Source organism: Schistocerca nitens, chromosome 7 (assembly GCF_023898315.1).
Source record: "Schistocerca nitens isolate TAMUIC-IGC-003100 chromosome 7, iqSchNite1.1, whole genome shotgun sequence".
NCBI classification, from domain to species: Eukaryota; Metazoa; Arthropoda; class Insecta; order Orthoptera; family Acrididae; genus Schistocerca; species Schistocerca nitens.
Window position 1 is genome coordinate 297,633,712 of NC_064620.1, and position 27,038 is coordinate 297,660,749.

Sequence of the window (27,038 nt, forward strand, 5' to 3'; positions counted from 1 at the left end):
CATAGCAGAATTCACAAAAGTGGTACTTGATACTATTGACAAGGATGAGTATGTCATAGGTAGATCTTTCTTAAGCATCTGTGACTCTTGACCATAAGATTCTACTACAAAAACTAGAATTTTTAGGCGTAAGAGGCATAGCTAAAGATTGGTTGGGATCATTCCTAGCAGGCAGGGTACAATGAGTAGAGGTAACACAAATCTGAAATAAACTTAACTTTTAGTGGAACACTTACCAGAACCAGAATGCATTAGTTTAAGAGTACCTCAGGGTAGCATAATAGGACCTATAGTGGTCTTGATTTACATCAGTTACTTCCCACTAATGTTAGTCATGGGGAAAAATTATCTTTGTAACAGCGCTGTTATCAGCAGTCACTGACAAAACAAAATAACTTCTTGCAGAACAAGCAAACAAAACTCTCAAGAAGTTTACAGTAGGTCAGACGCAAAAAGTTACACCAAACACAAAGAAAACAAATGACATTAATTTCATTAAAAGAGGAAAAAATGACACTGTTAAACTACATTTAGATGGATACTTCCATAGACTGTGTTACAACCAAAAAACTGTAGAAATGAATATTGTTTTTCAGTTGAAGTGGTGTGAACACTCAAAGATATTTGCAGACAGAAGGTCATAGTATGCTATGTGCTTAGAATCCTGTCATCAGTATGTAACAACCAGTGTCTGTTAATGACATACTATTAATGTATGCACTCAGTTCGTAGCTATGGAATTTTTTCTAGGGAAGAAATTGCACTAAATAGGAACACAGTTTTCAAACTACAGAACATAACCTTAAGAACAATTAGCAAAAATGATAGGAAGAACAAACTTTTAATTCAAAACAACATTTTCAAACAAGGAATAAAACTGTACAACAAATTTCCCACGCAGATACAAAGAAATTAATAAAACGAACTTACTTGAAAAGGCAATTAAAAAGTATGTGTTAGGCAAGATGTCTATATAGTAAGGATTACTTACATAACACTGAGTAAGGGCTTGGCACAAAACATAACTCAAGTAAGTAATAATAATAATAATAATAATAATAGGCCTCCGGTATGTTCTGCCAGTCGTAAAAGGCGACGAAAAGAACAAACCACTAATAGGGCTAACCCCCCTTTTAGTGTGATTACTTGGTTCAGGACAGAACTAAAGAAGCCTCGGACAAGCGCCGTCATGGTCGGGGACGACGCTTGAACCCTATGCCCGCCCACAATGGTAACAACACTGCTAGCCAACTGGAAAATGATTTAAATCCAAATAGAGGTGTTTTGCAGGATATGCTTCCTGCAACCACCCTAGAAGGAAAACAAAGACAGAGGATGAGATGGTCAGATGAAGTTAATCGACACCTCATGTTCTGTTATTACCAAGCAACAAACCTAGGAACCAACACAACTGGATACAGATCACAAGTATACACAACATTTATTACCAGATACCCAGAATTAAAATTTTTAACAGAACAACGACTAGCTGATCAGATCCGTGTAATAATCAAAAATAACAGGATACCCCAGTCAGAATTAGAAAACATCAAACAAGAAGTACAACAAATACTGGAACAAAATAATGTGCAATCAGAAGAAGAAGAAAATACAGTAATGGACTCAAACATCCCAGAGCAAACAAACAAAGAACAACACGCACCAATTAAACAATCAGAGGAAAACGAAATCTTAAGACAGCCACCAGAACAAGCACAAATAGAACACGAAGTGACACACATGCTAGATATAGAAGAAAAATTTCAGCTAACATATATAGAATACAAAGACACAAATACAGACATTAGACCATTCTTGCATAGACCACCAAATAACCCACAAGTCGAAACAACAATAAAAACTATCAACACAATCATACACAACAAAATAAATGAAAACACAACTATGGAAGAGTTACAACTACTGGTTTATATAGGAGCACTCACTACACTAAATATACACACTAGACAGAGATCAGAACCAACCAACACACAGAAGAAACCCACAAAACCAGCATGGCAACACAGGCTACAGATCAGAATAGAAAAACTGAGAAAAGACATCGGACAGCTAACACAATTTATAAGAAATGAAATCTCGGAAAAAAAACGAAAAAGGTTAGGTAAAATCTCACAACAAGAAGCGACAGAGCAATTAGACGAAAAGAAGCAGAAATTACAAGCATTAGCCAAACGACTTAGAAGATACAAAAAAAGTGAAAATAGAAGGAAACAAAACCAAACATTCAACACAAACCAAAAGAAATTTTACCAGACAATAGATAACACACACATTAAAATAAACAATCCACCAAATATAACAGACATGGAACACTTCTGGAGCAACATATGGTCTAACCCGGTACAACATAACAGGCATGCACGGTGGATACAAGCAGAAACAGACACATACAAGATGATACCACAAATGCCTGAAGTGATAATTTTGCAACATGAAGTCACCCAAGCAATTAATTCTACTCACAATTGGAAAGCCCCTGGAAATGATAAAATAGCAAATTTCTGGTTAAAGAAGTTCATAAACTTTTAAAACAACAAGTTCCTACATACAAGTATGCACCACAAAATGTACTGGAGAATGATGAATACAAATTATACTGGAACAGAACCATTATAACAGATAAAACAACGCCACATAACAAACCTGACATCATACTCACCAATAAAAAGAAGAAATTAACACAACTAATCGAAATATCCATACCCAATACAACAAATATACAAAAGAAAACAGGATAAAAAATTGAAAAATACATCCAACTGGCTGAGGAAGTCAAAGACATGTGGCATCAGGATAAAGTTGACATCATACCAATTATACTATCAACTACAGGAGTCATACCACACAATATCCACCAGTACATCAATGCAATGCAGCTACATCCAAACATATACATACAACTACAGAAATCCGTAATTATTGATACATGTTCAATTACCCGAAAGTTCCTAAATGCAATATAACACATACCGTACAGTTAATAGGAAGTGACGCTTGATCAAGGTCCGCGTCACTTTCCATTCTCAACCAGACTTAACGTCTGAGAAAGTAAAGAAATAATAATAATAATAATAATAATAATAAAGCATCCATCATTTCATATAACACTTCCACACTATTTTTTTTTTCTGGAAAACCTTACTCCCAAAGCTGTGCAGCGTATAATACGAGCGCCTTATCTTCTGCCTGAGCCCAACATCTCACTCATTATAGACTTGGATCTCTTAGACTAGCAAATGAGAAACTGTGGCAATGTTTGTTGACGTGAAAAATGCCGAATTGCATCGTGATTCGGGATCCAACGTTAAAGTACAGATAATCCTATAACTGGCTGGATAAGTCAGTTCGAGGCCCCTCCCACCGGAGGTTCGAATCCCTCGGGCACGGGTGTGCGTGTTGTTCTTAGCATACGTTAGTTTAATAAGTGTGCTAGTCTAGGGACCGATGACCTCAGTAGTTTGGTCCCTTAGGATTCACACACAACAACGACATCAGTCAGTCCGAAGATCGGAAGGCAACGGCGTACCACCAGGACTATGCGTAGTAAGGCACTATGATGTTTAAAACAGTCTTCATATTGATGATTGCTTTACGTACTTTTTGTAGTTCTTAAATTTTTATAGCATGCACGTCCAAATCCTTGTAAAAGTGATCCGCGGGTGAATAAAGCTACTAATAGTACTGCAGCTGCATGACTGCGGTCCATCAAAGTTTTTCGTTCCTGACGTTTCGTTCATGGCTATGTTGGATGTTTTCGCAGGGTCTCCTGTTCCACCGCGTCGGTAAGACTGAAGGTGTCCAGCGCAGCTCTAGACGATACATCATGATGAACCACTACATACAATCCGGAAAATTCACCAGCAACTGAGTTAATTTTAGTTGCGGCAGGAGGAAACATAGACCATGAATGAATAGGAAATGGAAGAGAGAGAGAGAGAGAGAGAGAGAGAGAGAGAGAGAGAGAGAGACTCTGTGGTGAAGGTCGGCAGACACTGACCGAGACATTCAGCCTGGAGCCATCTAGGTCAGTTGTAATTTTATGCATTGGGCGACTGGTTTTGCCAGTTATGTAGTTGTCCCGTTTAACATACCAACTTCCACGTTCGTATGTAGAATTGTGGGTGGCTCACAAAAAGTCGGAAAGGCTATGATTAAAACAACTTGTGAAATAGGAATGGCGGTGTGAAAAGTCAGAGCTGAGATTGATCTCCTGTATATTTGAAATTCATGAGACTTTTTCCTGGGCTCTGCTTGTTAGCCTGTGTTTGATAGAAAGGATCTTTAATAATTCCAGCGATCCTCGAGAACACTGACTCTCCATATATCCAGTGATGAAGCAAATATTTGCGTTAAATGTACGTAGATAGAAAGGAAAGGACGTGGAAAGCATTTTTACGAAAATCCATTACATTGTAGTTGATGATGATTATTCACTTACTGTGTCAAAAGCAACCAACGTGCATCAGTCATAAGTTAAATAAGAACATCAGCTGTGTTAAAAAAAGAAATGTTTGTTCTTTGGAAACACTACATGCGTTATCACCTTCAAAACAATCCTCATTAGATGTTATACACTTACGCCAGCTTTTTCAAATCACCGACGTACTTCAGGAACTCGATCTTTGGGACAGCTTTTGGCACTCTCAGCGATGCGATTTTAATCTCATCTCTGCTTCTGGAAAGACGGTCCTTTAAGGTAATCCTTATTTTTGGGAACAGAAAAAAGTGACGTGGGGCTATGGCTGACAGAAGGTTGGGGCTACATTGGTACAGTATTGTTTATGGCCAAGAATTCATGAACAAGCAACGAAATGTGAACTGCTGCATTGTCATGATGCAAAAGTCACGAATTCTTTCGCCACACATCCGGGCGTTTTTTCTTTTGAATTACTCCACGCAAACGGCGTTGAACTTATAAACAATACTCCTTACTGACCGTTCGACCTTGTGACGAGAACTTATGATGCACTATGCCGTTAGAATCTAAGAACCTTCATATTTGACCGAGCTTCCACTCGAACGTTTCACCTTAGTTTCGACGTCATATCCGTAAACGCGTGTCTTTTTGCCTGTTCGGCCACGTTTCAGTAGTTCTCCATAGTTTCTAACTATCTAGCTACTCGTGAACAACTTGCATTCACTGCTGTTATTTTGGAAATTTGACGATTTTGGAACGACGTTTGCTGTCAAGTTTCATTTCCAAATCATTCGAAAAAACTGGCATGTATGCATCATCACCGACTTCTCTGATGCCAATTCGGGGATAGGTCATAATTATTTATTTCACTTTTTCCACGATTTCGTTGGTTGATGTGCTGGGCAATTAGGACGTTCGTCAGCTCAGCGTCTTCACGGCCTTCTTCGAAACGCTTATACCACTAGTCAGCAATTGTTTTACTCATAGCAGACTCACCAAAAGTAAGATTTAACATTTCTAAAACTTTGCCGAAGCTTATTCCGTTCTTATAATGAAATTTAATACAATTTATTTTTGTACAACGCTGGCTTAGCACACGCTGGTTCACTCGCGTTGACTGCATGGTCTGCACAATTTTTTTGTTTTTATTTAATCGAATTTTATATTGTTACGCCCATTCCTCACGTGTAAGTCAACACATTGTGCAAACAGTGTAAAACCAAATACCAACTTTCGTAGTTCTAGCTTCAAATTGCCTTTCAAAAAACCTTTGGCCCCTTTAGGGGTGGAATTTCGAAAAATCCCTTCTTAAACGATGTCTACAGTATAAGATTAAAACCCTTTGCAAACTACAGGTTTCTATGCTTAGCGATTTGGACTGAACCTTGGTAAGTGAATGAGTCAGGCCGTGTTTCACCCTGTTATGGGTTTAATTTCCAAAAACACTGAAAAGTGTATTTTTTTTATTTCTAACCGATAAGCCAAATACAAGTGTTCATAGATACAGCTTTAAAAATGCTTTCATAATGAAATCTTTTCATAAAACTTTTTATCCCGTATTTCTCATCCTTAAGGTTAAATTTTCAAAAACAATGAAATATTTTTTAAATTCCAACCGGGAACTCAATTATCTATTTTCATAGATGTAGCGTTAAAAATGATTTAGTATTTCTGTAATAATGATATTTCTTTTAAAAAACCATTTCAGACTATTTCACCTCTTTACGGATTGAATTCTCAAAAAAATGCTGAAACACGTATTTTTTTATTTCTGACCGATATATCAAATAATTTTTCGTAGTTCTGTCTTCAAAATTGCCGTAATAGCGACATACTTTACAAAATTTTTCATCTTCTGCTTCTTCCCCATAGGGTTGTAGTTTCGAAAGACTCCTTGTTAAGCTCCGGTCGCAGGTTCGAATCCTGCCTCGGGCATGGATGTGTGTGTTGTCCCTAGGTTAGTTAGGTTTAAGTAGTTCTAAGTTCTAGGCGACTTGTGACCTCAGCAGTTGAGTCCCATAGTGCTCCGAGCCATTTGAACCAACTCCTTGTTAAACGATGCGTACAGTATAAGATCAACACCCCTTCCTAATTCCAAGTTTACATCATGGGCTTGGCGTCACCGATCAATCAGGACATTACCTTTTATACAGCGAGACAATCGCCTGCTCCACCAAAATCCATGTAAACTGTTCAAAAGCTAACAGTAGACTAAATATACGATTCGGCTATCAGTGTACAGATACTTTTCAGACTTGTTTACCAACATAACGGGAAAAAAAATCATTCGATTCGGACTAACATGATAGACGAAATTATAAAATTCCCGTTAACTTTTTTTAGGCAACTGCAGAACATGCCATGATAGCCTTAAGTCCACTGATCGTAGCTATTGCCAAGCCGTGCATTGTGTACGAGATTGGGCATAGAAGACGCTGTAGGAAGTGAGCTGAGGCCCGGTCAGACCCACAATAACATAACATACCTACACTCCGCACTTAGATCACATCTATACAGGTTAATTTTACTCCTTGTTAGACCAGGTTGCAGTCGACTGACTGTCGTCCAGGTGGTCCGTTCTCCTGTGTGATGAAGATGGAGTCCTTTTCCAGGTGCCATCCATCTTCCCAGCTGCTGAGTTCTAGCGCACCACGGTTGGTGCCTCGTTTGCTTTGGTGATGGATTAAACTGTTGTCTTGAGTAAACCATTCTTTGACTCTGAACGTGTTTGCTGGTAACTAAACAGAGGATGAGCTTCTTATGCTGTTGCTTTCACCTTTTCTTTTCTGGCTTCTACTTCTCTTAGAATGTCGGGTGTATGATTCCAATGGGGCAATATGGCTTCTGTAGAGGAGTGGACCATAGACAGCCTGTAATGGTACGGCATGGTTTTTGAAGATAACGGAGTCGTTCGCTGATTTAAAAACCAGGTTCTCTAAAATAGATTAAAATTTATTTCTGAAAATCAACTTAACGGTAATAGTATAGATGTACTACCTAAAGCAATATACGAAAATTTGTGGGTGACCGGTAAGACGGGCCTGTGACGAAAGTGATAACAATAGTTGTCTTGACTTTGACCAGCATCGGAATCACGAGATGAGCGAGTGTGGGTAAGTGAATTAATAATACATGAGAAGAAATAGAAAGGTGTGTGACGTGGAAGTCTGAGTCGGTCCGGGGAGAGTGTTCCGGTTCGCCACAAATTTACTTTTGTCGCTTTATGTCGTACTTCTATAACTATTACAGTGAAGCCGATTTTCCGAAATGATTTCCAATATTTGAAACTGTAGTTTGTCATCAAATATAAATAAAACATATTAAATCCGAATTGCCGGCCGCTGGTGGCCGAGCGGTTCTGGCGCTACAGTCTGGAACCGCGCGACCGCTACGGTCGCAGGTTCGAATCCTGCCTCGGGCATGGATGTGTGTGTTGTCCTTAGGTTAGTTAGGTTTAAGTAGATCTAAGTTCTAGGGGACTTATGACCTCAGCAGTTGAGTCCCATAGTGCTCAGAGCCATTTGAACCATTTTTTGAAATCCGAATTTCTCGAGTAAATAATTTTAAGTTTACATCTGGCATTGAAGACGTTGTTGAACTCTGCGTTTTCGGTGGAAGGAAGATTCTTGCTGAAACAGCAACCAGTCGCAAGTTTTTCGCTATAAAAAGTTATTTGCCCACGATGGCTTTTACCGTATTTCGATGTATAGGTAGCCGCCATAATTGTGGCGCTGATGGAAACAGGATTAGAAAATGTAGATCACATTCATAAGTGGTTAAAATAATAAAACCCTTATGTAAAAAATTTCAGTGAACGAACGGTTCGATTTTATCTAAGTTACTTCACTAGCGACAGCCTTCTTTTATTTACAAATGACTTACTACGGTTTGGAAGTTACTTATGGGAGAATAAATATTTCAAGGCAAAAACTCGGGACATTGTTGCTCATTCTGCAGCTGCTATGCACATGACAGGGAGGTTAGGACCATAACATTCAAATTTCCTTCAACTACAAAGGTTAAAACAGTGCACGGTTCGAGTTGTATTGCAGGTTGCGAATGTAACGGCTTCTAGGGACAACAGAAATTTGATGTTCAGTACGTCACGTAATTTTTGTCCGGATTTAAAGATTTAAAACGCTTTCACAATCTACTGCCTAAGATGTACAATCTTACATTAAAGGTTACCACAGTAAGTCTGGTGTTAAAGTTAGAAACTGTGTGTGTGTCTTGAAGCAGTGTAACTCATGATGCGTAAATAACATAGGTTATATTCGTACAGTAATTGAGAATGAGAACACTTAGCGACTTCCAACAAACTTTAACCATAATTTAAAACCTTTTCGAAAATTTTCTCGCTGACTCTTCTCCCTTCCCCAGAAGGTAATCAGAGGAAAAAAGTTCAGCACTTAACAGCATTTTCGCTGTTAATGCAATAAAACTTCAGCATGAGGCATGACCTTTTAATTTGTTACTTCTTTACTAATAACTTTATTCACAACACAGTTTTCAGAAAGTATCCATGTATGCCACTGTGTGTATCTATAAAATTATGTCATTGTATGACAGTTCACGAGATATGACGTTTTGTACATTGGATTTCGATTCTATAAAGAACCGCTGGTGGGGTTACTTTTTCTTACTAATCCAGTTAGCTGTAGCGAAACAGGCAAGTGTAGCACTTGGGACCAATTATTAGCGAACAAACGAAACGTAGTTACCTGCTCACCAAACCCAAGTTCACTGTCCGCAGTAGAGAGCCTGTATACAGGCTCTCTAGCCCGCAGTTTCTGGTACTGCCATCTATGTGTGACGGCTGTGCGTAATGCTGTGTTATGATAAAGACTCGCTGAGGTGTGTGAAGTTGTGTCCATACGATGCTTCTCTTTCCTCGTGTGTAAATCCACACTCAAAAAGGCAAACTCGAATACGTCACGAGTAGGAGAACACATATAATGGAGATACAGGTGCTACATTCTCTAGATCCTGTTTTTTGCCATCCCCACGAAAATCACAGCAAGAGTTCGGCATTCTGCTAGGAAAACGTAAAAATGTTTCTTTAGGCATGATAAGGTTCATTCTTGTGGAGATAGGACTTCCAGTTAAGCTTTATTACATGGAAATCTATCTCCATACAGAAGTCTCACTTTAGAAACATAATATTTCTGTCATTGGGCCTGCTATCAAGTTTTTGAGAAGTTGCATTAATTTACTTCCCTCAGCCAGTGGGTTAGCTATGATTCATGTTGAATGTACCTTTAGAATAATAAAAACACCATGCCTATATTTTCACATCTACAAAAATAACAGAAAAAGTTTTGTTAATAGCTTATAATCAACTGAGTATTGTTTCGAAATTATAGAAATTTAGGCAGTTTGTGCACGAAGCGCTCCACTCGTTTGTATGACGACTTTCCTCTTTGCAGCAACTCGCTCAGTTAATTAGACTTTGAATTAATTACTATGCGTTTTGTTAAATCTTGTGCTCTCATAATCATATGTATTTATGAGTTGTTGTTGTTGTCGCACCAGTTGTTTACTTTTTGCAGTATGTGTGTCCTGAACCGGACGTTTTCTGTGACATCAACCGTTTTGCAGATTCAATTATATATTGGTGATAAACCTAATGACATTAGGGCGTGGAACACTTGATACCTATAAATAGATAAATCATTTTTAAACGATGTCATCGTGCTTTCAGCTGTTACAATTTTTATTGCATGGTGACATCCTTTAAAAAAAAATACAGAGCTGTGGACCCGTATTACAAGACATTAATGGACATAAATAATTGCTTGCCGAAGAAATATTACTTTGAAAGAATTTAGAATCCCAGACAAATTAATGTAGCCTGTAAAAATATATATTCAAAATTCAAATTTTAGAGTTAGAACACAAAATAGTCTCTTGCGAGTTAGGATAGAATAAAAGAAATTAATTCAGTCACCGCAATATTGTATAACAGCTTAATTGGAACAACACTGGGAATTAATACCAGTAAAACCAAATAGCCTACTACTGTAAACTCAAAAAAAGAAAACTTACCTTTAAAACTGGTGCACAAAAAATGGAAACATGGACAAAATCAGAACAAGGGAAATAATCTATGCAAGGAAAATTTTGAGGAAAATAGTTTGCGGAATTTAAGGTAAGAATACAGCGGAATGGAGAATATTAACAAAGATGAATATGATCTTTCATAGGGCCCCAGACACTGTGTACTAAATTAAAGCTGGACGACTTCATTGGAGTGAACATGACTGCGAAATCCAGAAGAAAGGATAATTTATCAAATAGCAAGGAACATCCTAAAGGAAGACCAGCTACTTCGACAGTGTCAGAGAAGACGAACATCTTACATGTAATGAATTGAAAAATTAAATGCTAGGATATAATTACCTGCAAAGCATTGTGACGTCAGCACTGAAGAGCTTTAATAGTTTGTGAAGCTTGCTAATAATAATAATAATAATAATAATAATAATAATAATAATAATAATAATAACATCCCGTGGAGGCCCGGGAAAAGAATAGGCCTCCGGTATGTTCTGCCAGTCGTAAAAGGCGACGAAAAGAACAAACCACTAATAGGGCTAACCCCCCTTTTAGTGTGATTACTTGGTTCAGGACAGAACTAAAGAAGCCTCGGACAAGCGCCGTCATGGTCGGGGACGGCGCTTGAACCCTATGCCCGCCCACAATGGTAATGGCACTGCTAGCCAACTGGAAAATGATTTAAATCCAAATAGAGGTGTTTTGCAGGATATGCTTCCTGCAACCACCCTAGAAGGAAAACAAAGACAGAGAATGAGATGGTCAGATGAAGTTAATCGACACCTCATGTTCTGTTATTACCAAGCAACAAACCTAGGAACCAACACAACTGGATACAGATCACAAGTATACACAACATTTATTACCAGATACCCAGAATTAAAATTCTTAACAGAACAACGACTAGCTGATCAGATCCGTGTAATAATAAAAAATAACAGGATACCCCAGTCAGAATTAGAAAACATCCAACAAGAAGTACAACAAATACTGGAACAAAATAATGTGCAATCAGAAGAAGAAGAAAATACAGTAATGGACTCAAACATCCCAGAGCAAACAAACAAAGAACAACACGCACCAATTAAACAATCAGAGGAAAACGAAATCTTAAGACAGCCACCAGAACAAGCACAAATAGAACACGAAGTGACACAGATGCTAGATATAGAAGAAAAATTTCAGCTAACATATATAGAATACAAAGACACAAATACAGACATTAGACCATTCTTGCATAGACCACCAAATAACCCACAAGTCGAAACAACAATAAAAACTATCAACACAATCATACACAACAAAATAAATGAAAACACAACTATGGAAGAGTTACAACTACTGGTTTATATAGGAGCACTCACTACACTAAATATACACACTAGACAGAGATCAAAACCAACCAACACACAGAAGAAACCCACAAAACCAGCATGGCAACACAGGCTACAGATCAGAATAGAAAAACTGAGAAAAGACATCGGACAGCTAACACAATTTATAAGAAATGAAATCTCGGAAAAAAAACGAAAAAGGTTAGGTAAAATCTCACAAGAAGAAGCGACAGAGCAATTAGACGAAAAGAAGCAGAAATTACAAGCATTAGCCAAACGACTCAGAAGATACAAAAAAAGTGAAAATAGAAGGAAACAAAACCAAACATTCAACACAAACCAAAAGAAATTTTACCAGACAATAGATAACACACACATTAAAATAAACAATCCACCAAACATAACAGACATGGAACACTTCTGGAGCAACATATGGTCAAACCCGGTACAACATAACAGACATGCACGGTGGATACAAGCAGAAACAGACACATACAAGATGATACCACAAATGCCTGAAGTGATAATTTTGCAACATGAAGTCACCCAAGCAATAAATTCTACTCACAATTGGAAAGCCCCTGGAAATGATAAAATAGCAAATTTCTGGTTAAAGAAGTTCACCTCAACACATTCACATCTAACTAAATTATTTAACAGTTACATTGCAGACCCATACACATTCCCTGATACACTTACACATGGAATAACTTATCTGAAACCTAAAGATCAAGCAGACACAGCGAACCCAGCTAAATATCGCCCCATAACATGCCTACCAACAATATACAAAATATTAACTTCAATCATTAAACAGAAATTAATGACACATACAACACAGAACAAAATTATAAATGAAGAACAAAAAGGCTGTTGCAAAGGAGCACGAGGATGTAAAGAGCAACTGATAATAGATACAGAGGTGACATATCAAGCTAAAACTAAACAAAGGTCGCTACACTATGCATACATTGATTACCAAAAAGCTTTTGATAGTGTACCCCACTCATGGTTACTACAAATATTGGAAATATACAAAATAGATCCTAAATTGATACAGTTCCTAAACATAGTAATGAAAAATTGGAAAACCACACTTAATATCCAAACAAATTCAAATAATATCACATCACAGCCAATACAGATTAAGCGTGGAATATACCAAGGAGACTCATTAAGTCCTTTCTGGTTCTGCCTTGCTCTGAACCCACTATCCAACATGCTAAATAATACAAATTATGGATACAATATTACTGGAACATACCCACACAAGATCACACATTTGCTATACATGGATGATCTAAAACTACTGGCAGCAACAAATCAACAACTCAACCAATTACTAAAGATAACAGAAGTATTCAGCAATGATATAAGTATGGCTTTTGGAACAGACAAATGTAAGAAAAATAGCATAGTCAAGGGAAAACACACTAAACAAGAAGATTACATATTGGATAACCACAGCGACTGCATAGAAGCGATGGAAAAAACGGATGCCTATAAATATCTAGGATACAGACAAAAAATAGGAATAGATAATACAAATATTAAAGAAGAACTAAAAGAAAAATATAGACAAAGACTAACAAAAATACTGAAAACAGAATTGACAGCAAGAAACAAGACAAAAGCTATAAATACTTATGCCATACCAATATTGACCTACTCATTTGGAGTAGTGAAATGGAGTAACACAGACCTAGAAGCACTCAATACACTTACATGCTCACAATGCCACAAATATAGAATACATCACATACATTCAGCAACAGAAAGATTCACATTAAGCAGAAAGGAAGGAGGAAGGGGATTTATCGATATAAAAAACCTACATTATGGACAGGTAGACAATTTAAAAAAATTCTTTATAGAACGAGCAGAAACTAGCAAAATACACAAAGCAATCACTCATATAAATACATCAGCTACACCACTACAATTTCATAACCACCTCTACAACCCTTTAGACCACATAACATCAACAGATACGAAGAAAGTAAATTGGAAAAAGAAAACACTTCATGGCAAGCACCCGTATCATCTAACACAGCCACACATCGATCAAGACGCATCCAACACATGGCTAAGAAAAGGCAATATATACAGTGAGACAGAAGGATTCATGATTGCAATACAGGATCAAACAATAAACACCAGGTATTACAGCAAGCATATTATTAAAGATCCCAATACCACAACAGATAAATGCAGACTTTGTAAACAACAAATAGAAACAGTAGATCACATCACAAGCGGATGTACAATACTAGCAAATACAGAATACCCCAGAAGACATGACAATGTCGCAAAAATAATACATCAACAGCTTGCCTTACAACATAAACTTTTAAAACAACAAGTTCCTACATACAAGTATGCACCACAAAATGTACTGGAGAATGATGAATACAAATTATACTGGAACAGAACCATTATAACAGATAAAACAACGCCACATAACAAACCTGACATCATACTCACCAATAAAAAGAAGAAATTAACACAACTAATCGAAATATCCATACCCAATACAACAAATATACAAAAGAAAACAGGAGAAAAAATTGAAAAATACATACAACTGGCTGAGGAAGTCAAAGACATGTGGCATCAGGATAAAGTTGACATCATACCAATTATACTATCAACTACAGGAGTCATACCACACAATATCCACCAGTACATCAATGCAATACAGCTACATCCAAACACATATATACAACTACAGAAATCCGTAGTTATTGATACATGTTCAATTACCCGAAAGTTCCTAAATGCAATATAACTTGTACCGTACAGCAAAAAGGAAGTGACGCTTGATAAAGGTCCGCGTCACTCCATTCTTAACCAGACTTCTAAAAAGTCTGAGAAAGTAATCAAATAATAATAATAATAATAATAATAATAATAATAATAATAATAATAAGAACACTGCATGCAGCCTTACACATGACATTACGGATTTAAAGCATAGCGTTTAAGCGAAGCAAAATACTATGAAATGTTCAGTTTCGCCGTGATTCATTTTTAGCTATAAATATAAACAACTTTGGGTTTTAGAGTATTTTCTTTAATTATTTTTAGCGTTTCTACGTATTCACGTTTCCATTATTTTCATTAACCTGCAGAGAGTTCTGACAAAAGGGAACTCTTTATTTTTCAGCCTCAGATAACACTCTTGGTACCATAACTGATTTCAACTTTTTAGCTAGTCTTTGATAGATTATTTGAATGCGTTACACTATACTTTGACGATGTAGCGTATCTGATTTCAAATCATCTTACGATGATTTGTTATAAGCTGAAACCATCGGTGTGGTTTGAGATCCAAAAGTAAATTAAAGTCTTTCGTTCACAAGATGGTCTATCTAAGTACTGGAATACTCTCATCTTTGTTCACATTGTAGTCGTAAATAATATTATTCTACAGTTCTAAATAAGGCAAGTATTAAATAAGGTAAGTATTAAAGATGGATCAAACATGCTAATAGGATGCCTCTGCCTCGGGGTCGTAATGGCGGAACATTACGTGAAAATTCGGAGAAAGTCTGAGAAGATAAATTTCCTGAACGCTACGGACCAGAAGATTATTGAGGATGTGTGGCAGGAACTATGTTCCGTGTGACATTGTTCTAAATGACTTATCCGAAAATTACTTTGAGAATTTATTACAAATAGACCGAACATTTGATTCATTTAAATACCTGACTCAAACAAAACTACACTCAAGCTCATAAATGAAGGATAATGTTGATACATGGTGAAATAACGCTCTGGTAGGCGGTTTGCGGGTGTAAATCACCTCGGGGTTTGATCATAGGTGGCATTTGACCTGCGGTCGTCGCACGGTGGCGCTGGCAGCAGTCCACATACGCAGAGATGTTGGTGCATGTCGCAGTACGGTGCAGCTAATAAGTGTGCAGACGTTTTCAGACGTGCTAATGGTGACTGTGTGTTGAAAATGGCTCAAAGAACACATATTGATGACGTTATGGAGGCTGGCCAAACACAGCAGGTCGTAGCACGGGCCCTCCGTGTGCCACATAGTGTGATCTCAGGATTATGGCAACGATTCCAGCAGACAGGAAACGAGTCCAGGCGCTACAGTACGGAACTTCCACAGTGTACAACACCACAAGAAGACCGATATCTCACTATCAGTGCCCACAGATGGCCACGGAGTACTGCAGGTAGCCTTGCTCGGGACCTTACTGCAGCCACTGGAACAGTTATCTCCAGACACACAGTCTACAGACGACTGAACAGACATGGTTTATTCGCTCGGAGACGTGCAAGGTGCATTCCACTGACTCCTGGTCACAGGAGAGCCCGTAAAGCCTGGTATCAAGAATACAGTACTTGGTCATTGGAACAGTGGTCTCACGTTATGTTCACGGATGAGTCCAGGTATTATAGTCTGAACAGTGATTCTCGCCGGGTTCTCATCTGGCATATACCAGGAACCAGATACCAACCCCTTGATGTCCTTGAAAGGTACCTGTATGGAGGTCATGGTTTGATGGTGTGGGTTGGGATTATGATTGGTGCACGTACACCCCTGCATGTCTTTGACAGAGGAACTGTAACAGGTCAGGTGTATCGGGACGTCATTTTGCACCAGAACGATCATACATCAGACGGAGAATAGGGAATCACCCCAGAAGACAACATATGGAACGATTCTGACAACACAGTCACTGACTCGAATGCCTCAACAAACTCAGAACAAGACAATATTGATTCGTATAATTATATAAAAAATAAGAAAAATAATAAAAAAGTATTTATTAAACACTATCCAACGAAAGAAAATGTATAAAAATGTATCAAATGTGTAAGGATGTGACTATAGATAAGTAACATGTAAATAATTGCTAAATTAACTTCATAATGGCGTACATACACTGAGCTAAAGCTTCCAGGGGAGGAGAGGCTTGACGAACTTCCGAGGCTCCTCTCCCGCAGGAAAAACCATGACATTGCCAGTAACCAACAGTAAAAGTAATATGAGAAATGTATACTTATTTATTATCTTCAGTGAAAAATTTTAAATAACATATTAATATCATTTGTACTTAGATCTAAGCAAATTGCTGCTCCATCTCGAACTGGATCTAAGTTGTTTCGATGCCCTCCCACCTAGAACAGCCAGTTAGTGGGACAATTTCTCCCATTAAAAACCTGTGTTCTCACCTATTAGCTTCTTCTTAAAATTTAAAATTATTTCTGTTTTCTTGTACTCAGTTTATGTTCATTTTATTCCAGTACCAACTCATTACTGTTACTCCTGTTTTATTGCTCAGGAAAAAAAAGTTAGGAATATGGAGCAAAGTATTGTAACATGCAAACTTGTAAAATGTACGATATGCTTTCTAAAATAGGCTACAGTCCTTTCAGTATGCAGTAAATGAAATGAAAAAAATAAAATGAATTCAGTTTACACAGATTAGAGAATCAATCACAAGGCCGTTACAGCATCACTAACATAGGATGCTACGAAAGGTAGGAAAATATTTCTGCTTTGCATTAGAACGTGGGTAAAGGAATGAAATGGTAGAATTTTACACTAGAGTCCGGTTTAAGAGCTTTATTTAAGAATCATTGAACTCCAGACTCCGACCGAACGTCTCGGAAGGCCCAACGGTATCGACTGACCGCCGTGTCATCCTGAGCCGATATGCGTCACTGTATGCAGCTAAGGAGGGGTATGTTGTCAGAACACCACTCTCCCGGCCGTTGTCAGCTTTCGCGACCGAAGAACCATACGTGGAAGAGATATATACAAATAATATTTAATATTGTACAGGATGTCCAACATAAAACCGGCACGCTTCACGTACCGTTCATTCATCTGTATTCGAACAGCTTGTGAAATGGCAACACTGTCTCGGAAGTTGGCTATACTGCATTTTATCGGAAATCTGAGTGCACCTGTGTGTTAGTGCGTCGGTTGTTGTGAGAAGCTCGTATTGTTCAGTTGTTACAGAAATGGGGCAATTTGCATTAGAACAGTGACTTGATGCTGTGGAATATTTCATAAAGACTGATTCCAACAAGGAATGTAAAGAAATGTCGCAGCGGAAGTGTCCTGGTAGGGAACTGAAACAGAATTCGCATGGACATTACGAGTAGTCCCCGCTAGGCGGTAAGGAGGATCTGAACTCTGACAGTTGAAGATAGCAAAACGAAAACAGAAGTTTTAAATTTCAAGTTCAAGAAATCTGTCACATAGGAAAATCGTACAAACATGCCGTCATTTGACCATCTGACAACTCCAGCAGGCGCGCGATGTAGCCGCGCGGGCTGAGGCGTCTTGTCACGGTCCGCGCGGCTGCCCCCGTCGGAGGTTCGAGTCCTCCCTCGGGCATGGGTGTGTATGTCGTCCTTAGCGTAAGTTAGTTTACATTAGATAAAATAGTGTGTAAGCTTAGGGACCGATGACCTCATCAGTTTGGTCCTGTAAGACCTTACCATAAATTTCCAAATTTACAACTCCAGCATGGACGACACAGTAATTAGCAACCCTGGCTTAGAGAAACAGGTGTAAGATTTGAAAGCAAATAAATCCCCAGGTCCGAATGGAATACAAATTCGGTTTTTCGAAGAGTACTCCACGGCATTGGCCCTCTAACTAGCTTGTATTTATCGTGGATCTCTCGCCCACCTCAAAGTCCAAAGCGACTAGAAAAACGCTCAGGTAACTCAATTATGTAAGAAGGGTGAAAGAACGGACCCACAAAATTACAGTCCAATATTCCTAACTTCGGTTTGCTGTAGAATCCTTGAACATATTCTCAGTTCGAATATAATAAATTTGCTTGAGACAGAGAAGCTTATGTCCACGAATCAGCATGGTTTTAGAAAGAATCGCTCATGCAAGACTCAGCTTACCTTTTCTCACGTGATACACTGCGAACTATGGATGAAGGGCAACAGGAAGATTCCATATTTCTAAATTTCCGGAAAGCGTTGAACACGGTACCCCATTGCAGGCTGTTAACGAAGGTACGAGCATATGGAATAAGTTCACAGATATGTGAGCGTCTGGAAGACATCTTAAGTAATAGAACCCAGTATGTTGCCCTCGACGGCGAAAGTTCATCAGAGAGAAGGGTATTGTCAGGAGTACCCCAGAGAAGTGAGATAGGACCGCTGTTGTTCTCTATATAATAAATGATTTCGCGGACAGGGTGGGCAGCAATTTGCGGTTGTTTGCTGATGTTGCTGTGGTGTACGGTCAGGTGTCGAAATTGAAGGACTGTAGGAAGATAGAAGACGACAGCCGTTGTGGCCGAGCGGTTCTAGGCGCTTCAGTCTGGAACCGCGCGAACGCTACGGTCGCAGGTTCGAATCCTGCCTCGGGCATGGATGTGTGTGATGTCCTTAGGTTAGTTAAGTTTAGGTCTAAGTTCTAGGGGACTGATAACCTCAGATGTTAAGTCCCATAGTGCTCAGAGCCATTTTTTTAGAAGACGACATAGACAAAATTTCTAGTTGGTGTTATGAATGACAGCTCATATCTCTGTGCAAAAATGTGAGGTAATGCGGATGAGAAGGAAGAACAAATCTGTAATGTTCGGTTGCAGTATTGCCAGTGTCCTGCTTGACACAGTTACGTCGTTTAAATATCTGGGCGTAACGTTGCGGAGCGATATGAAATGAAATGGAACGAGCATGAGAGAGTTGTGCTAGAGAAGGCGAATGGTCGACTTCGTTTTGTTGGGAGAATTTTAGGAAAGAGTAGTTCATGTGTAAAGGAGACCGCATATAGGACGCTGGTGCGATCTGTTCTTGAGTACTGCTCGAGTGTTTGGGATCTGTACCAGGCCAGATTGAAGGAAGACATTGAAGCAATTCAAAGGCTGGCTGCTGTAATTGTTACCGGTAGGTTCGAGCAACACGCAAGTGTTACGGAGATGCTTTGGGAATTCAAGTGGGAATACCTGGATGGAAGGTGACTTCTTCTCGGGAAATACTATTGAGAAAATTTAGAGAACCGGCATTTGAAGCTGACTGTCGAACGAGTGTACTGCCGCCAATATTAATTTCGCGTAAGGACAACAAAGATAAGATATGAGAAATTAAGGCCCATGTGGAGGCATATAGACGGACGTTTTTCCCTCGTTCTATTTGCGACTCGAACAGGAAAGGAAGTGACTATTAATGGTACAGGGTACCCTCCGCGACGCACCCTATGGTGGCTTCGTTGCGGAGTGTCCATGTCGATGTAGATTCGCAGCGTGTTGGTGTATCTCGTACACTGTCATCGTGCGTTAAAAGATATGAAACTAAAAGTCTATCGTGTTCGTAGAAGAGTTGAAATTTGAGGATCAGGAAAAAGAGTTCATTATAGTAACTGACTGTTAACATCTGCTGCTAACGATTACTTGAACCCTTTGCTTTACTTCATGTCAGATGAGGCCCGTATTTGTTTGTCAGGTCACGTAGGACTTGTCAGAAGAGGCCTCTGGCCCCCAAGGTCCACCGACGTACCATCATGTGATTTTTGTTTATGGGGCACACTAAAAAGCAAAGTGTATGCTTACAATCCTCGGCAATAGACAATTTAAACGGTACGTTACTAGAGATATTAATAACATGACTCTTGTAGAATTACAGTGTGTTGCTGGTAGCGTCATCACACGAAGTCAGCGATGCCTGGATGCACATGGCCACCACTTCCTGCATCTCTTATAAACAGGCACCTACATGTTTTTTAACGTTACTATTATCTGTTCTTTTTTAGTTCGTGAGACGTACCTTTTTTATGTGGCACACCTAACATAATTCGCAATTTGTGTGTGCATTCATTCACATATTGTGTACCGTACTGTAAATCCCAAACAAGAATTTAAAACACGCAAGTGCAATTTTAGCGTCTTTAATGTTCTTACTACAATGAATGGCACTGTCCTTAGTCATTTCCTACTGAAACTACCAATAAATAATTTTATTTTGTTTCTCATCTTAAATCGATATTTTTCGTTTCCATCTCAATACAGTGGTAGTTAAAGGAATAGAACTGGACGTTGGAAAGTTTTTTAAAATTCACTTTAAATTTCTCCAAACGTGCAACCATGCCCGTTTTTCAGCTACTGTCATGTGTCAAATTGTCAGAAGAGAAATATGGTGTAGGTGTATGAAGTACCTTGCAGAAGGAGACTCAAAAGGGTTTGCAAATATGTTGGAACTTGAAACATATGCCATATGTAAACAGTTTCAAGACTGAAATCGTAGAGTGTTAGAAATGTACAAATGAGGATGAGTACACATTTACATAAATTGGTAAGGGATATGAGAAGGAAAAAGCTGAGTGATGGCAAATGTGTAGATGGTCGTGGTCATCTTGTAAAGGAAGAAGTAGACAATCTGCAGCTCAGTTATGGTTTAGCCATAAGGATTCAGTGTGATAGAGGCCACGAGGAAAGTAGTTTGGCCTACCTTTTTCCATAAAGCCTCTGCAGAATGGTAATCCACAGCACGCACTTTGTGACAGTGGTGTGGAATCGTGGTATGGATTAAGAAAAGCACATGGAAACTGGTGATGTTCATGTGCACCATTACTCCCCGCCATTTACAGTACAAAAGCAGTTAAATCAACATAAGAGATCTAAGTAACATCTCATTATTGTGACTGTGCTTATGTGGTTACAGACAAAACATGAACGAGAGTTTCAACTATTTGATTTGGGAAGCACACTGAAAACGGCGTTTGTTGCCTTCAACACAACGAGATTAGATCTGTTAGGCATTGTAATTTGTTTTGATGATAGGACAGTAAGTAGGAATGAAGTTTTAGAGTTTCAAGGAATATGAGTTCAATATGAAACAATCACTGTTGACAATTGACTCCGTTAGAATGACCAAAGCTGAAAACTGTGTCCTTCTGACAACTTAAGAAGTCAGAATAATAGGGAGAAACAAGAAAAGGAAATGCAAAAAATGTAAAACTTTGTATAGAGTCACTTCCAGTATGTAAGATGCACGAAATAATGTTTCGTGTCAAAACACTGATTAATTTTTCTGTTTTTCTTTGCAGTGCTGAGTGAAGACCAAGGAATTACAGAAAAATGAGCTGTACTATCATTGGTGTCTTTTATAATGTAATTTTAATGACTTTTTTGTGAAAATTCTGTAAAATATACGTTTGTTTACTATCTTATTGTAACTAGCAAATATAGTATGTCACAGACTATAAACGCAATTATACATAAATTGATATATATATCACTTTATTTTCGCTATGTAAGCTTTTTTGTACTACAAATGCAATCATACATAAATTCATATATATCACTGTATTTTCTCTATGTATATGTAAGTTTTATGTAAACATGACGTGTCCAATGTTGTTGTAAGAAATGTTCCACGGACAAATAAAGCACAAGAACAAAAACATGACTGCCAATCAACAATAGCGAATATACATACAATGCCGATTAATTATAAGAAAGTAAATATTTCTAGCATAAAAATTTCATACAAATAACATGATTTTAGTCTACCTTTTAGATAGTTTTGTTAATGTGTACTTAAACTTTTAATCATTTAAGTAATAAAGTTACACATAGCATATCCTTTTAAGTATGGATAAAAAATAAATAAAAATAAACGTTTATTGATTCAAAAGCTGTAAAAAAAGTCCATGAACTAGTGTAATTAACTGTGTATGAAAACGTTCAGTAACAGACACTCATATTGTTCCACAGTTTTTACTATTTCTAAGAGCTCACAATTTTGAGTTACAGCCATGTAAACTGTATGAAATATCATAGCATTTTCCAGGCATTCATAGGGAAGTGGTCTTAATTGCTGAATCCCTTACCTTTACATTTAATGGCAATTGCGTGCAATGGAAAAACTATATTAACTGTACTGCTGCAGCGGCGTCTTTATTTCTATGTATGTAGGTTGGAATTTTTTCTGGTACATCAGTCATTATGTAAATTGGGAATTTGGTTGATGTACAGCTAAAACATTTAAAAAGTACACCATAAAAGACATGAAACTCATGTTTAGAAAAAATATAAGAAAAGAACAATGGAACAGAGAAAAGTGGTAGTATTATAACAAGTCCGCCAGTGAGGTCCACGGCGGGGATGTAGCTCAGTGGTAGAGCGTTCGCTTTGCATGTGAAAGGCCCCGGGTTCGATCCCCGGCATCTCCACAAAATTTTTACAATACGAAATACCGTGCGATTTACTGTGTCACTGGGTTCTTTCAAGAACCATATTTATTTATGCATTATTTTGAACATAATTCTATAGATTAATGATGCATATGGAAGCAGAGGATGTACCCAAAAATAAAAATAACGTTGTATGAAGCTAATAATATGGTTTACGATATATTATCAGTGTTAGTTTTACTGCGTTAAGTTGCTACCACAAGGGTCAGGAACGGGTGTTCAATCGTTCGGAACCTACTGTGCATCGCATGTGAGCTGTGTACCGGCATGCAGACGGGAGTCATAAAGCGCGAACAGCGCACCTATTTCGCAATTTCCAGATTTTTTTAAATTGCCCAAATGCGGGCTAGATGATCATTCACCCGCTAGCGTGTTATATGTTACATGTATGCATTAAAGCAAACGAGGTTGTATCACGGTATAACACGCGTTACGTAGAGACGTATACGCGTCGGCCCCTGTGGCCTAATGGATAAGGCATCGGTCTCCTAAACCGGGGATTGTGGGTTCGAGTCCCACCAGGGGTACGAAAATTTTTAATTTGAGAACAGATATGATCTGACACCACTCTTCGTAACTAACGCATTCGATTGCTTCAAAGTTTAATGAAGGTTATAAAGTACGTAGAAGACACCCAGATGTTAAGGGGCTCCGGAACGCCCTATACTTGCAATGTTAAAATAACGCTTATAAATTACATCTTTCCTCACAAAGTATTTGAGGTAGGAAGTTGAACTTTTTACAGATTATTTATTGGAATATGGGCTACAACTTAACACAAGGATTTTACAAAATTTTAGTTCAGTTATTAAAGATGATTTTTTTCAATTTTAATGAAAATTCACAACATTTTTTGCAATTTTTTATTTATATATTCAAAATATACAGTTTTTTGGAAAAAGGCTGTGTTAAATTATGCAGAAGGTACTGTGTAACATTTACTGAAAGTTTGAAACAAATATGTTTGGAAGATCCTTAGAAAACATGTAATTAGTATGAGAAAATAAAAGTTTTGTGAATCGAGCGACAAAGATTGGATTAACGTTTTAGTGCATTCCAGGTCCATAGGATGGATTATCTTCATCCTCTGCAAACTCCTCCTCCAGCTTCCTCTTGTTCCTCCTCCTGTTTACTCTTGCTTGTATTTCTAGACTCTTTACAGCCCTGTCTGCAGTCCGAAGGCGTTCCTTGTCTAAAGCAAGCATCGCTCGTACCATGTTAGAACCCATCTTCATTCCCATATTTCTAAATACCTTGCACCTTACAATGTTGCCATCATTGAAAGTCGCAACAGCATCATACACACCAAAGTGAAGTGTTTCTATTCCAACAAATACAGTCTTGGGGATTCTCGACCATATAACACTATTTACACTTTCATTGGGGTTTTGAGCTTTTCCGTGAATACACTTTTTCAACAGTTCAGGTGCTGCTAAGTCTCTGAAAATAGGTTTTATCACCTCCATTATTGCATGAGGCAGACTATGCTTATGAGTGTACACTTCACCAGTTAGCAATCCTTTGTTATATTTACACCAACTGTCTTCTTCTTTGGGACACAAGCTATGTTGGGGATTTTCATAGTCTTTATTGTTTACAGTAATAACACATACCTTTGGCTTTCCAACACTTCTCCTTTTCTTAAAAGCCTTCAGAGGATTTCTAACAACTTTACTTTTACTCATTATTATACTTCAACAAAACAGACTCAAGAAACAGAATTAATTACGAATATTTTCGAGATAACGACAGAGTAAATAAACATGAAACAATCGACAATCACACCAGCGATATATATTGAACCATCACAGGTTAGCCACAACACATACTTTATCTCACATCACTAAAATGTACCTAATGAACACGGACGTTAATAATAACACCATTTGACAGCAGTTTAACAGCGCCACAGTGGGTCACGCCCATGTAGAACACATTTCAAAAAAAAATTAAAAATAGTTGTAGTCTTCAGAATTGAATAAATTATATATCTATTAAAAGGTAATAGTCTGCAGATTCAGAAAACGCAGAAAAGTAAAAATTGAACTTTTCATGATTTTGAGCCTTTCCGGAGCCCCTTAAGCGGTTTGAGCTGCGCCACTTGTGTTTTTTCCGAGACGGTTGCAACGAGCAAGTGTTCTTTCGAGTCTCTGGTTGGGAGAACGTCGTAGACAAATAAAAGTAACATGCCCAATAAATTCAGCTGTCCATCAAGCTTTAAGTAAGACATTTTTGTGGATGAATAAACCTTGGAGAATTACTTAATATAGTGAAGAAATACATCGGATTCTAGAAATTTTTATGTAACACTTGTAACATCTGTGAGGTTTCCCGCTTAATAAAGTTCGGAACCATGGCTACGATACGAATATCTTTGGTTAGCAACGTCAACAACCATCAGCTTTCGTGTAGTTCTCGAAAAATATTGAGAAGTGTAGCAAATTTAGTATCAGTTCATTTCTAAATTGTCTTGTCGTTTGGTTACAGTGTCAACACATCCCTGAGCAGGACTCCGGCAAGCGAATGCGACAACGTAATCAGCGGCAGGAGTGACTGCAGACAGCCATTCCCTGTTTCACCGTCTCCCTGACTCTTTTTCGCGAGTTTGTAGTTTTGTACTACAAGTGTTTTTTGTTTGTTTTCTTGTTTAGTGCTGTTTTGGAACTTGAAGATTGATCTTTCTATGTGTAATTTTTGAAGATGAATACGACTTCTCGTAGAGATACGGTCAGGTTGTCGTTCAGTCGTGAGTGTTCTTAGTCGAGTTCACTTGAAATTTATAAGTTTGTCACTGGAGAGCCATGAATAACCTTATCTCACAAAATTGGAATTCTAGTGTCGCAGATTGCTTCTGTGGTTTACGCAAAATTATCGGATACGAATTGTGTTATCGAGTTGTAAAAAAAATGTGGCAGTACTTTAAAGTTAACTCACATAGATGGGAATATTAGTGAGGTGAAGATGTCGCATGCAGGAATGGGCTTCGATACTGCCCGGATGTTTGAGTTGCCTTTTGAGATACCATCTGATCAAATTAGCCGGGCGCTTAGTCAATATGGGCGTGTGAGGAGAGGTGGGGTAGCCGTTTTCCATTGGCTGTGCTGAACGGCGTTCGCGAGGCGGAAATTGATTGGGTGAAACACATCCCGTCATTCATCACTGTCAGGCTACAGAGCACTGGTCGTGTATGATGGATGTCCAAGAACGTGTGCCATTTGCGATTGTCCAGATAACGTTCGCGCAGAGTGCCCGCATCGCCGCGTGGCCCAGCTGCCGCCCGGCGACGACGCGTCTCACCCAGCCGTTCCGGCCGTCGCAACTCGAACGACCTTCGCGCGAGAGACAGCCCTCCCGAGGAACAGACTCAGCAAGTACACCGAACGGCACCTGTCACCTCCCAACAGAAGACTGCAGATACACCGTCGTTCGCTACACTAGTTGACAATCAATGCTAGTAGAGACACCTGTCACAGATGCGACAGCCGTCTCATCCGTAGTGCATACCGTAACTCAGCTCCCTCTGCCATAAGTCAATCAGGCATCAGGAATTCATTGTTAAACCTAGTGACCCAAATTTACAGAAACCTTTCACGGACACAGCGCCAAGTACAGAAAGTGAATCTGCGTTGGATTAGCCGAGCGGTCTGAGGCGCTGCAGTCATTGACTGTGCGGCTGGTCCCGGCGGAGGTTCGAGTCCTCCCTCGGGCATGGATGTGTGTGTTTGTCCTTAGGATAATTTACGTTAAGTAGTGTGTAAGCTTAGGGACCTTAGCAGTTAAGTCCCATAAGAATTCACACACATTTGAACTATTTTTTGAATCTCTGTTGTCTTACGATTCCGAATCAACTTTGAAACATAAGAAGAAAAGACCCATAGGTCATCCAAGGCAGAAACGTTGACTCCTATAACTAGAAAGAAACTGTCACATAAGCAACAAAACCAGACAGAACGTTGTCGCGCAGTTGATTGTGGCAAGAACAAAACACCAAACACGCTAATGGCAAAGTCAGTGGACAGTG

The 27,038-nt window shown here is 38.6% G+C and overlaps 2 non-coding genes across 2 annotated transcripts; both read left to right on the forward strand.

The window, feature by feature from the left end:
• Window positions 1-22,924: 22,924 nt before the first annotated feature.
• On the forward strand, window positions 22,925-22,996 carry Trnaa-ugc (transfer RNA alanine (anticodon UGC)). The gene has a single exon. It is a non-coding gene; the product is annotated as a tRNA-Ala (tRNA).
• A 475-nt stretch (window positions 22,997-23,471) lies between these two features.
• Trnar-ccu (transfer RNA arginine (anticodon CCU)) lies at window positions 23,472-23,544 on the forward strand. Its single transcript has one exon. It is a non-coding gene; the product is annotated as a tRNA-Arg (tRNA).
• Window positions 23,545-27,038: the final 3,494 nt, after the last annotated feature.